At 36.4% G+C, this 13,304-nt stretch overlaps 1 long non-coding RNA gene across 1 annotated transcript; it reads left to right on the top strand.

Moving 5' to 3' along the window:
• Nucleotides 1–3,715: 3,715 nt before the first annotated feature.
• LOC135196714 (uncharacterized) lies at nt 3,716–9,100 on the top strand. Its single transcript, XR_010310428.1, has 3 exons — nt 3,716–3,883; nt 5,926–6,116; nt 7,338–9,100. It is a non-coding gene; the product is annotated as an uncharacterized LOC135196714 (long non-coding RNA).
• The last annotated feature ends 4,204 nt before the right edge of the window (nt 9,101–13,304 follow it).

The following is a 13,304-nucleotide window of genomic DNA, read 5'->3' as shown; positions in this document are numbered from 1 at the left end:
GTGACTTTCGTATGAGAGAGAGAGAGAGAGAGAGAGAGAGAGAGAGAGAGAGAGAGAGTTAGTTTACCTTAATTTGGCAGTTTGAATGACTTTCAAATCCCTGCTTTCCCTTCCTTTCGCCACAGGTTCCTCAGAAAAAGAAAGCAAAAACGAAATGAGTAGTTGATCCCATCACGGTATTTATTTATTGTAGGAATTTTCGTTCAAATCATTATTGCGGTGCGTATTACTTACAGCGCTCAAGATGGTCAATGTGTCCAAACAATCATTCCTGTTCATGATTCAGAAAGCGGATCAACTTTGTCCTATCACAGCTGGATGAGGAGAGAGAGAGAGAGAGAGAAAGAGAAGAGGAGAGAAGGGAGAGGGGAGAAGAGAGAGCCTTTCTAGACCTATTCCAGTTCGTATTGATGGCGACATTAATTTTCTCCTCCGTTATTTATTTGCGATGGTTGCTTAGGGAAGTATTCATCTCTCTCTCTCTCTCTCTCTCTCTCTCTCTCTCTCTCTCTCTCTCGTGTCATCAGTTATAAAAAAACATTTAAGGACTTCCAGAGGAGACAAACCCACTGTAGCAGAGTTGCTCTATCGGAACCACCGGCTGCAAAATTCGTTACTGGTTACCGGACACTAGACCTATGTCATTATTTCATCAGTTTTAAATTGCTGTTAAATAATGCCATATATATTGTTTCGTTATGATACATGAAAATAAGGATTATGGCGGATTTTAACTTGAAATTTGAACGAAAGTTCGATGGATACTATGCATAAGGAAAGGAGATAAGAAAAAAAGAATAAATGATTCGTCAAAATTTGTTGAATTTTTTATTTTACAGCTATTTAAAGCTGAGGTAAAACGAATATAGTAGGTTTCATAGCCACAAACTGAAGACATCAGGTCTAACACGTAACAGTTACAACATTCAAGTTGATAGTGAAGTTAGATGCTTTTCATTGCAATCTCTCTCTCTCTCTCTCTCTCTCTCTCTCTCTCTCTCATCAAAGTATATACTTTAGGTTTGTTGTTTTCTCTAAAGTGAAAACAAACTCGATGCGGTTTTTAAGAGAGAGTTACAAGGAGTTGCAAGGATTAGGATGTCTCAAAGACGTAAGTCCATCTGAGGAGACATCGTGTGTTCACATATCTCTAGGAGGAAGTTTTACTGCTCATTCAAAGTGTCCTCCTAATGATTTTGTCTAACTTTCTCTTAAACTCTTCCACGTTGTTGCTGTTTACAACTACTTTCTAGAAGATGGCAGTTTATTCCATTTAGTGTCACAGACTTGTATGTGATGAAGTTCCCACATCGGGATATGTTGCATCTCTTCAGTTCTAGTTTCCATCCATTATTTGGTAAAAGACAACAGAAAACGGAAGCATTTCAGTCTCGCTATACTGAGAGGAATTTGCTTTCTAGCCTCGCACCTGCCCCTACAATGGCAGCTTCTTGTGAAGCTTTCTTCTGGTTTTAATTCACTGAGGTCTGTCCGAGGCTAGAAGTCCACCATCACAGGTTGGCGGGGTAAGGCTACAATGACAGGGTGGTTCAGAAAAAAAATTGGACGAACTCTGCTTCCGTATGCAAGACTTTGACCCTGACTTATCAGGACATAGTCTTAAGTGCAGTTAACCGAAAATAAAGTGACATACTAAATTGCTTGTGGGAATTACTTCATTAAAGTATTAAAGTATGGACCACAATATTGTTAATGACAGTGACAGACAGACAGACAGACAAGCTTGATCATGACAATGACAGAGAGACAGGAAGACAGACAAGATTGTTTATGAAAGTGACAGACAGGCAATATTGCTAATGACAGTGACAGACAGATATTCAAGATTACTAATGACAGTGGCAGACAAAAAGACAGACCGACACTATTGATTATGATACACACAAACACACACACACACACACACACACACACACATATATATATATATATATATATATATATATATATATATATATATATATATATGTATATATATATATATATATATATATATATATATATATATATATATATATATATATATATATATATATATAGAGAGAGAGAGAGAGAGAGAGAGAGAGAGAGAGAGAGAGATAGAGGCTTTCAAGGTCGGCTGGAGAAAAATGAAGTGATAAATCCAGGCTCACAATTAATTTTGGTCCCCACCAAGGAATAAATCTGGCCTTGTAATCCGGTAAATCCCACTGACAAATACACATACACACACACACACACACACACAAGGCTGATAGAAACGAATTCGAGTCTAGACCTATTCCTAAATCCGTTACTTGAGGTGGCAATTCTAGAGGCATTTAGAGGATTACAAGGAATTTAACACAAGGATTATTTTCTTACGTAACTGAATGATGACAGCAAGTTATACATATGAATACATTCTTGTTCAACAGTCTGTTCGACCCGACATTATACATGCATCGGTCTAGGTCATCATCTTTGCATCTCTTAAACCAACCCGAGTCACCTGCTGTCTTTATTTATTGGAATGATAAACCCTTTACCTAAACGAGATAAAAACCAACCATTAACCCTCAGTGCTTTAAATCAAATCGGATTCGTCAAACCCCACGTCTGACAAAATTTGGTTTGGAGGTAAAAAGATGAATATGTTAATTTATTTTTTATATATACATTATTTCCTGCCCTCTAAAATGAACATTGTCTTTCATTTCAGTACTACCACTAACACTCGCTTACCTGGCACAGGGGACACGACTGGGGAGTCAGAGAGGACGAAGCATTTGCTTTCGTCACTCCCCCCCCCCCCCGCCCCCCCCCCCCTCTCTCTCTCTCTCTCTCTCTCTCTCTCTCTCTCTCTCTCTCTCTCTCTCTTTCTCGCTTTTGCAGTCTCATGCGTCGAACGATTCATGTTTCATTATAAAAATTAAATAGATAATTAAAACTTCTTGAGACGAAAATTAAGAAATGACGGTTAATTTTCAACTGTGGCTAAATTTAACATAAAAACTCTCTGTATGATAAAAACAATGAAATATGTATGGCTAGTGATCGTAACGATACCAAGACATCACGCACTCACGCTTTTCAGGTCATCAATATCATTTTTGTGGTGCTGAACTCTGAAAGAGCTCAAGCACTAAAATTGTCTCAATTCATAATGAAACTGTCTAGTGGTCAGTAACTACATTTACGTATATATAATAATTAAATTATACATGAATAACTTGATCAAGAAATATATAAAAGGTGATGCTATGTGTATAAATAAAGGTAATGCCACCAAGGAGAATGAAAAACGAGACCTGTCGATCTTAGGTCCCTTCAGTAGAGGATCGTTTAGACTGAGAGATCTCGGCAGTTCTCGTTTTTCAATTTCCTCCCTCCGTAGTTTTGGTCTCGCTTACAGTATTTCTTGTGGATAATACTTTAGGTGTTAGTGGAGCAGATCATCATCAAAAGTTGCTTTAAATATATTCTCTCTCTCTCTCTCTCTCTCTCTCTCTCTCTCTCTCTCTCTCAGTGGTCTTGGTTATGGTGGGAGACGATATACATTCCTTTAGTTATCCCAGATGTTTATTTGTTCATATATGTACGCTTTTATTACATTGAATGATGACTAGTTTTAATGGCGTTTATTCTCGACTTAGAGAACCGATTGTCGAGTAACATGGGAAGTTGCCAGCAGTCATTTTATAAAACATTAGGACGCCCTAGTGTTTAAAGTGTACGGTACTCAAACGTGTAAAAGCACACGATGTTAAATGAAACTTCTCTAGCGGCAACTTGTTGATCCTCCTGGCAGCTGTACAATATTTAGCTATTACTGTCTCATTTGTCTTCGTTCTGGTTGTCCGAGAAGACGAGAGACCGTAACCGGACCGTAACTTGATTCCAAGTGAGTATTGATAAGGGTTAATTACGGTAATTAGAGGCAGGAGTCGTTGAGAAACGAAAGATTTGTGGAGAAGGATCCTCTGGGGAGTCCTTCCTACCTGGGAGCTGCCTTGCAGGTGTCGAGGATCCGGGAAAGACCATTTTAAACCCTAGGGTATGGGTATAGGAGACATTCGCCTTTCCTGATAGGAAATTTGCGTTATTTCAAAGCTAACATTGTGTATATTGGTGATTATCTATTGGGCACGGCATACCCTAAGTTGACCTACCCAAGGTCTTGCACCCGAAGGACACATTGCCCCTGGGAGGTGGGTATAGTGGGCATCACCCTGCCCAAAATTTCAAGATGTTTCAATCTTAACCTTAACCCATCCTAGGCAATAGGTATTATATCCTAGGCCTGTCATACCCTAAGAACGAACATCCCCCCCCCCCCCCCACCACCCAGGTTTGGAAGTCACACCCTGCACTTTTGTAAAGGCGATTAGTTTCATTATGTTGTTATTTTATTGCCTTATTAATTTTGTCAAAATTGTCAACAGACAAATCGTGAATAGTCAGGATAGCCCAGCCCAATAGCCTATGCAGGGAAGCAGTGAGTAGCCTAAGGTTGAAGGAAACATTGACATTGCAGAGTTTAGATGGGGGAATAATCAGCTTAGAACCTCTGAATGATCTGAAATATTAAAACTCGAGTAAACCAAATTTCTGTTAAATTTTTGTTTGCATGCACTGTTAACTAAGCCCACACAAACAAAAAATGTAAAACTTCAGACTTGCCACCAGGTACCACGACTAGCTTCTTGACAGTCACTTACTGGCATATTTACTGCCTACTTTTGTATGCCCTCTGCTTTTCTATGCCATCTTTTGCGTAAGTTTTTACATTCATCCTCAAGGGCTGGCATTTAACACTGCGCTCATTTTCTACATACACTGGTAGTTACTTACAGAACCAGAGGGGTGTGGTACCTAGTACTCTTCGGTTTTACCCCCCCCCCCCCCTCCCCAAAGAAAAAAAAAAGAAAAAAAATTAGAAAATCATGTGTTGGATTTTACAGCAATTTTTATGTATGCTAACTGTACCGGCTCAGAGATGACATTCCTGCGTTTAAAACTACTGCTGGGTTGTTTACTATGCTCAAAGCCATGAGGTGTGTATGCCATATGTTTATATTTACCTCAGACCTTACTGGTAAGGTTAGGCTAGTAGTATAAAAACTATTTGCCCATTTACTTGGTTAAGTCAGTGGTGCGAAAGAGGAGACATTTTCAGCTTTGTGTGGTGGAAAAACTGATGAACACAATTGTCTGTTTTTTGAGATTTAAAGGTACTTACATTCTTTGCCTGAATGTCTGTGTTTAGAGATATCCCCAGCAGTTCATATGTAGTCAATTAACATTTCATCATAGAAATTGCATAGTTAAAAGTTAAGGTACTTTTATCGTACTGAAATTTTAATGTCTGCCTTTGTGGTGATATGGTACCACTGTTGTATCATGTGTAACTGGTTAGGAAAGGGTGTGTTACCCACATTCCAGTATAGCACTTGTCAGAAACTTATTGCATACAATGTTTTATTGCAGTGTGGACTTGCCTTTACGCTGTTTGTGACAGATGGACATTGGCCAGTTATAATATTTAGTTAACTGATACTGGGTGGAGACCAAGTCTCTAATTTTCTTATAAATTATTCTTCAATATGTGTATTTTAATATCAGAAGGCAATTGCTTATATTTGTTATTTTGCTTTACATATTTTTTTTGCATTATTTCTGATATTTATTTGATAAAAGCAACTGACAGAATTTTGTAATGACATGCTTTCATATAATGAAAGATTTTTTTTGGTGTACAAACGTTTCCTTTATATTTATTTATACAGAAATTTGAACATGGTATAAAAACTTGTACCTGTATTTCCTGGCATATTAGTGTCTAGATTCATTGTTGCCCAGGTCTGGTATGGGCATCTGTAAAACAGTTATACTGGATTCAATTTCTGATGTTTCTAAAATGGGTACTTTGTTTCTTTTTATCAGGACATCTCAGTATTATGGCCATGGAGGGTGGAAGAAGCAGAGAATGAGGTAGAACATGTTAGTGCTCAAGATAAAATTCCTTAGAGATGGGCGATACTCTTGAGTGGCCAACCACATAGAAAGATGAATTTAAGGTCTTGCAAAGAAGGGGACGGGGCATATGATGCCATTTACCTTTTGGAAGTCATCTGGTAAGGTTATTTTCAACTTAGTATTTGTAGTCTAGATATTGTAAATTTCTGGTAAAGATGGAAGGAAATTTGAGTACTAGGAAAGGAATTAATGATAATAATAAAATTAACATACAAATTTGGAAGAATGATGAGACGAGTTTAATCTTATGTCTTATGTCCTTAGCGTTCAGAAAGGCCCTTGGGGGTATTACCTGCAGTGAACTTCATGTGATGTACTGTAGGCATCACTTAGGTTCTTTTCAGTGTCCCTTTGACACTTAGCTACAACACATTTCATTCCTTTTACTTTACCTCCAGTCATAAACTGTTTCTTCCATTTTACTTTCCACTTCTCATAACAATTGATTCTCAGTGCAACTGCTTTGAGGTTTTTATCCTGTTACATCTTTACAACAATTTTACTGTCAATTTCCATTTCATCACTGAATGACCATATCATTCCCAGCTCTTGTCCTTTGGCCTAAGTTTTGTATTCTATTCTATTGACATATACAAAAATTACAATAGAATTATCAGCACCTTTCAGCACCTTTGATATTTGTCTCAATCAAAAGTAAAGTGAACCTAGTGAGTAACCATTTTTAATTTTATGACAAATGGGGTTTGATGGCTAATGCTGCCCAAAGGTAAATTTCCTGTGTCAGGTGTTTGTTGCCATCTTTGGAAGGTGCAATTAGCCAAAGCCTCCAGCAGCAAGACTGGAGGATGAATTCCTATCCTTAGGTTTAATGACTGCTGTATTTTAGCATGTGGATGAATTTTCATGTGAAAGTCATTGGTTAATAGGATGCAGTTATGTGACCCAGTTAAGTTACTGTGCCTCTTCAGAACATGACATGAGGACTCCTACAAGGTGATGACAGTGCTTTTTGATGAAAACATTTTTATACCTAAGAAACCTCATGGAGTTGTGTTAAGGTTGCAGACAAAATTATGTGCCGATTCATTTCTTATGTGAAGTAGAAATGGAAAAATGGAACTACTTATTTGTTAAAATTGTTGACTGTTTAAAAAAATATTTTTTTCATTCAAAGCTTGAGGTAGAGCTGTAGTTTGGGTATTAGAAAAAACATGTATAACTTGGTAAAATTTATCATAGTTTTGTAAAAAGAGGCCCCAACAAGGGGTCATATAATAAAGTCTTTTTTCAACTTCTCATGGAAAGTGTCCAAATTACAACATTGATTGAATTGATAATTGTCATTTTCTTCATGACAGGTTACATGATGCGCCATCATAAGTGGCCTTCAAGTCATAATGTGGAAATAATAGAGAAGAGAAACAAAGAAACATTTCTCCAAAAGATTGGAAGCTTAATTGCAGAAAATCTGATCGTCTTATTTTAAAAAAGTACACGAACAAGACCATGGAATGTCTCATCTAGACTTGTGCACTTTCCCTTAACAGATTTAGCTTTATTAAAAATTGCAATGGTCTGAGGTAACAGTTATAGAAATGAAATGGCTGAGAAGAAGCTAAAGGGAACTCGTGAAGAGTAGAGATAGAGAAAAGTGCATGTGGGGCTGAAAGGATACCAGGACTCAGATATGACCTCCTGCTGGGATGTACTCCAAGTCAGTTGTAAGATCACCAGTACTGTGTTTCTCCCATAAATGGAAACTTGGAATAATTTGCATGTGCATAATACTACATATCACCTTGCACTCTTTCCTTCTTGTGACTGAAATGGTTACCATTTGTACTGTGTATGTATATACTGATGTTATTCCATTACTACATCTGTTCCATTAGATATTCTATCCTGGTGGTTAATAGCCTTTCAAACTTGTTCTAAATGTATGAAGTGTTTTCCAGTTTTCAATAGGCATTTGTTTCCATGCTTTCTGGTTGATTCCTTAATGACTTATCTCTTGCTGCTTTATTAATTCGCAGGATTCTCTGAACCTCTACAGATGTTGCATTCCGTATTGCTCCCCCAACATATTTTGTAAGCATTCTTCGGTTTTTATTTTTTCTCTTCCCAGAAGACTCTTGAACCATTGCCTTTGCTGTACTACCTTGTCTCTATCTTATACTTTTTCCCTTTCACATCGTATTGTAGGGATTTCTTCTTTCACCCATTTGGTGGAGGATGATGGGAACAAATGTGGAGGTTACTAAATAAAAATCTGACTTTCCTTAACTTACTTTATTAACTTAACCTACAGAACTGTAACAACCTAAATTATCACTCTTAATACTGCAACAACCATAAAAAAGAATCTTCCTGAAATACTCAACCTAAATCTACCACGAACACCAAAATGTACCTTAACATAATTCATCAACCTTAATATGCAACGGCTACCAAAAAGGACACTAATTTAACTCCTCAACTTTAATTTACAACGACTTCTAAAAAGAACCTTAACCTAATTCATCAATGCCAATATGTACTACAGTTTTTTCCCCAACTGTGGTCTTTGAGACTTCCTCAGATTATCATTTCGTAGATGTCCTTCTTCCTACTAGATCAACATCTAGTTTTGTTCCTTTTCAACTTCTGTAGAACTTTCTTTGCTGCATGTGAAGATTAGCACCTATTAGGATTCAGCGGTGCATATGGAGGAAGAGGGGAGAAGGGCAGCCTGATCACATTTTTTTGTTTCTGCAATCTGGCAGCTTTGCTTGCATTCTCTCCCTATGTTTCTTATCACTTCTCTCCCTTATCCCTTCCTCTATTTACAACAGCTCTTCTAATTGTCGTTTTCTTTGTAGTAAATCTTTCTCTGCTGTTTCACTGTCCCTTTCACAAAGTTCCAATCCTTTATCCTCCAAAGGAAAATCTGTTCTTACGTTTGTGCTTCTTTGATTTTTTCCTCCACAGTTTAAGTGAAGTGGAGCTCCTCACTCTACCCTACCACACTCAAGCAAACCAAGTAAAAAAGAAAGAAAAAGAAAGATTAATAAAACAATTATACATACTGAGAGACATAAATAAACATAATAAAAAACAAAATTCAATCCCACAAACCCATTTTCCATACTACTGCCACCACAATATTTATTTTTGTTTTACTGATATGTTATTCCAAACATGTTCCACCTCTGATTCCATATTCACCATAGCATCATCATATGATAGTATGATGTCTCAAGCCATACAAAGAGGTGGCTTTTCAAAACATTAATAACAAAAATAGGATTGCTTTCTCTTACATTCACCATTATCTTTCTTAAAGCAATTAAATTGGCAAGAAAGAGCATACAATACATTGGGGCTTGTGACTTTTGTCAACATACTGTGCTGGAAAATGCCTTTCAGTTAACCTACATTGAGTTTTGCTCCCTTTATAGCCTAACCCAGCGTCAATAATTTTTCCATGATTTTTTGCGATCCAGCATATTGGTGGAGAAGTGGGATTTTCAGTCTGCAAATGCAGCATTAACTATTATGTGCCAAATGGATTGGTACCATCTTTTGCTCTTTCTTTTGTAAGGATTTGTTGAGCAAGTTGATGAATCTTTCAACTCCCATGCCCCCTCCCCCCATATACATACTGTATTCTACATGAACACAGGACGGGTCAATTCCTATCTCCCTTTTTTGACTAAATTTTCAATTTATATGTCCTCACAAAAGAAAAGAAAAAAATAATTCCTAAGGTTAGGCTACACCCAGAGTAAAGAGAAAAATTAAAAGGGCAGTCAGCTGACTGATAAAAACAAAACATTAAGTAATTATGACAATAGTAAATTAAATATTGTGGTTTATTACTAAATGTAATGTTTACTCTATTGAAAAACTAAAGTTTATTTACAAATTCTTCTCGTATTTAATAGTAAAAGAAAAAAGTTAGCCCACACGTCAGCTGACGAATGTAAACAAAACTTCGGGTTTAGGAAACGAAGCTCCTTTCCTCTTAAATGTGCAAGTCATTTGACTATCATTCATATTGATTAAGTAAATATATATAATAAATATCTGGAAACACCATCCACTGACACATTTTGAGCTTCATTTACGATGAAATACGATATATTTGTGTAATTGTCATGGCAACCGTTCACATCCTAATGTAAACAAACTTTCACTTTCGCTAAACAAACTTTGGCTAGCATCATATTAAAATAAATTTATGAATAGATCGATTTACATAGTAAAATATGGATATATATCACAATTTCATGTTTACATAACATTTAAATAATAATAAAAACATAACAAAATAAGCTAATGACTGGGTGAAGAATGAAGAGGGCAGTATGGCGGAGCGAAATGCCTGCTAGGAGTGAAATATCTCCGCCCACAGTGGCCATAGGGGCGGAGTTTGGCCGAGTCTGGCCGAATGTTGAGTGCACTTCGGGAATATGCAGCCCGGACATCCAGGGCATGTAAATCTATATATAACGTTGGATCGCATAAAAGGCTGAAGGCGATCTTTATAGTTAAAAAAGGAACCAATTGTGCAGGGATTGCTGGATATGAGTTTGACTTCAAGGCATGGTATCTCATGTTCAATGATTCGTTTAAGGCTGGATGTAAATTTAAAGTCAGATATATAGGGGATTGTGACATAAAATAGTCTTTTATGGACATTAAAATTAGGTATTGGTGGCTGCAAGAATTTCGTAAGTATTTTGTTGATGGTTTGTTCTTTAACAATGTCGAGTGGAAACGAATTAGATTTGAAGAAACATAACAAAAAAGTCATTTAGACGTGGAATAGTTGCCAAGACGGAGAGTATTTCAGTGCTCTATTAACCAAAGTGTAAATAGTATTAATTTTAAAAGATTGTTGACACGAACTATAATAATTGTTAGTCAGTCCAGTAAAAGTCCGTTTTCTATAGACCGACGTGGAGAACTCAGAGTTAGTTCTGGTAATTTTCAAATCTAAAAAAGGTAAACAATCATCGTTTTCTACTTCCATTGTAAAATTGATATTGGGATGAAAGTTGTTAATATACTCTAAAAAAGAAGAACATTGCCATGGGTGTTGAAACAAAGCAAAGGTATCATCAACATATCTACGATATAAAAACTCTTTATATGGGAAAAACCATCAAATAAGCATGGCTAGTGATCGTAGCGTTCAGCTGTCTGTGATGTTATTCTGAAACTTGATATTAAATTTCATTTTTGCGGTGCTAAACTCTGAAAGAGTTCAAGCACTAAAATCGTTTTAATACATAACACTGACCACTGATTACATTATTGTTACAGCCTAGTGGTTATTACCTATTATATATACAATATACATAGTATATGAAATAAATAAAACGTGATGCTATATATATGAATAAAGGTAATGCGACTAATAAAAGGTCGTTAAGACGTAAGGATCTCGGCAGTTCTCGTTTTACACTGTCCTCTGTGGCATTACCTCTCTCTCTCTCTCTCTCTCTCTCTCTCTCTCTCTCTCTCTCTCTCTATATCTATATATATATATATATATATATATATATATATATATATATATTTATATATATATATATATATATATATATATATATATATATATATATATACATACATGTCATATTTTTTTACAAAATGAACAGAAAATATATATATATTTCTCTCTCTCTATCTCTCTCTCTCCTCTCTCTCTCTTTATGACTGCAACGCACACACTCATTTCCTAATCTCATTCTCTTTCCTCCCTGTCCTATCTCTACGTTTGTCGAATTTCCACCGCAACGTCGTTCAAGAACCTTATACTTCCCTCCCCTAACGCTACCCCACCCCCACCCCCACCACAGACGTTGATTGCGCTCCCGGTTCTTAATTCAGCCTCTGCCTTTTCACAGACGAAAAAAGGAGGAGGAGGCATGACGGAGTGAAAGTATTTTACCGACGCGTGAGAGAGACGATACCAGCGAAGAAGACTCGCAGGAAAATTAAATGAAGTCAGGCAGTCGGGAAGGAAAACTGTAAACATTGCAGGAGTGATGGAAACGGCCAGTGGGTTGAGGGGAAAGAGTCATGGAGCCTTCCTTTTTTTTATATTATTATTATTATTTTATTCTTATTATTATTATTATTATTATTATTTTATATTATTCTTTTATTAAATTAATTATTATTATCAGGAAGCGACCTTTTCAATAAGATATTATTATTATTATTAATTTTTTTTTTTTTTTTTTGCTCTATCACAGTCCTCCAATTCGACTGGGTGGTATTTATAGTGTGGGGTTCCGGGTTGCATCCTGCCTCCTTAGGAGTCCATTACTTTTCTTACTATGTGTGCCGTTTCTAGGATCACACTCTTCTGCATGAGTCCTGGAGCTACTTCAGCCTCTAGTTATTTTTCTAGATTCCTTTTCAGGGATCTTGGGGATCGTGCCTAGTGCTCCTATGATTATCGGTACAATTTCCACTGGCATATCCCATATCCTTCTTATTTTCTATTTCAGATCTTGATACTTATCCCATTTTTTCCCTCTCTTTCTCTTCAACTCTGGTGTCCCATGGTATTGCGACATCAGTGAGTGATACTTTTTTCTTGATTTTGTCAATGAACGTCACGTCTAGTCTATTTATTATCATTATCATTATTATTATTATTAGTTATTATTATTATTTTTTATTATTATTATTATTATTTTTCAGAAGATGAACCTTATTTATATAGAACAAGCCCACCAGAGGGGCCACTGACTTGGAAATCAAGCTTCCTAAATATTATTATTATTATATTATTATTATTATTATTATTATTATTATTATTATTATTATTATTATTACTATTATTATTATTGTTATTATGAACCTTATTCATATGGAACAATCCCACCACAGTGGCCACTGTTATAATTATTATCATTATTATTCAGACGATGAATCCTATTCATATGGAACAACCCCACCACCACAGGGGCCACTGACTTGGAATTCAAACTTCCAAAGAATTTTAGGGTGTTCACTAGGAAGGTAAATGGAATTATAGTCAAAAAGAGATCCAACCTATTAAAAATAATTTAATGAGTCAATAAATAGATAAAAATGTATTAAAAGGGAAAGAGAAACGTATAAGGGGAGCAATGCATCGCATCTCCGCTTAAAGAGAAAGCGCTGTGGCTTCTTCGGCCACGATAGAGAGAGAGAGAGAGAGAGAGAGAGAGAATCTATTAGCGGAGACAGTATTTTCCCCACACCACCAGGATGCTCGGGAGATCAGCACCCGGCTTCGGTAACGACGGCTGATCTGAGCTTAACGAATTTATCGTTCATTAAGT

This window comes from Macrobrachium nipponense, chromosome 18 (genome assembly GCF_015104395.2).
Source record: "Macrobrachium nipponense isolate FS-2020 chromosome 18, ASM1510439v2, whole genome shotgun sequence".
Lineage (NCBI taxonomy): Eukaryota > Metazoa > Arthropoda > Malacostraca > Decapoda > Palaemonidae > Macrobrachium > Macrobrachium nipponense.
The sequence above is the reverse complement of the archived record's forward strand: the minus strand, read 5'-3'. Positions and strand labels throughout refer to the sequence as shown.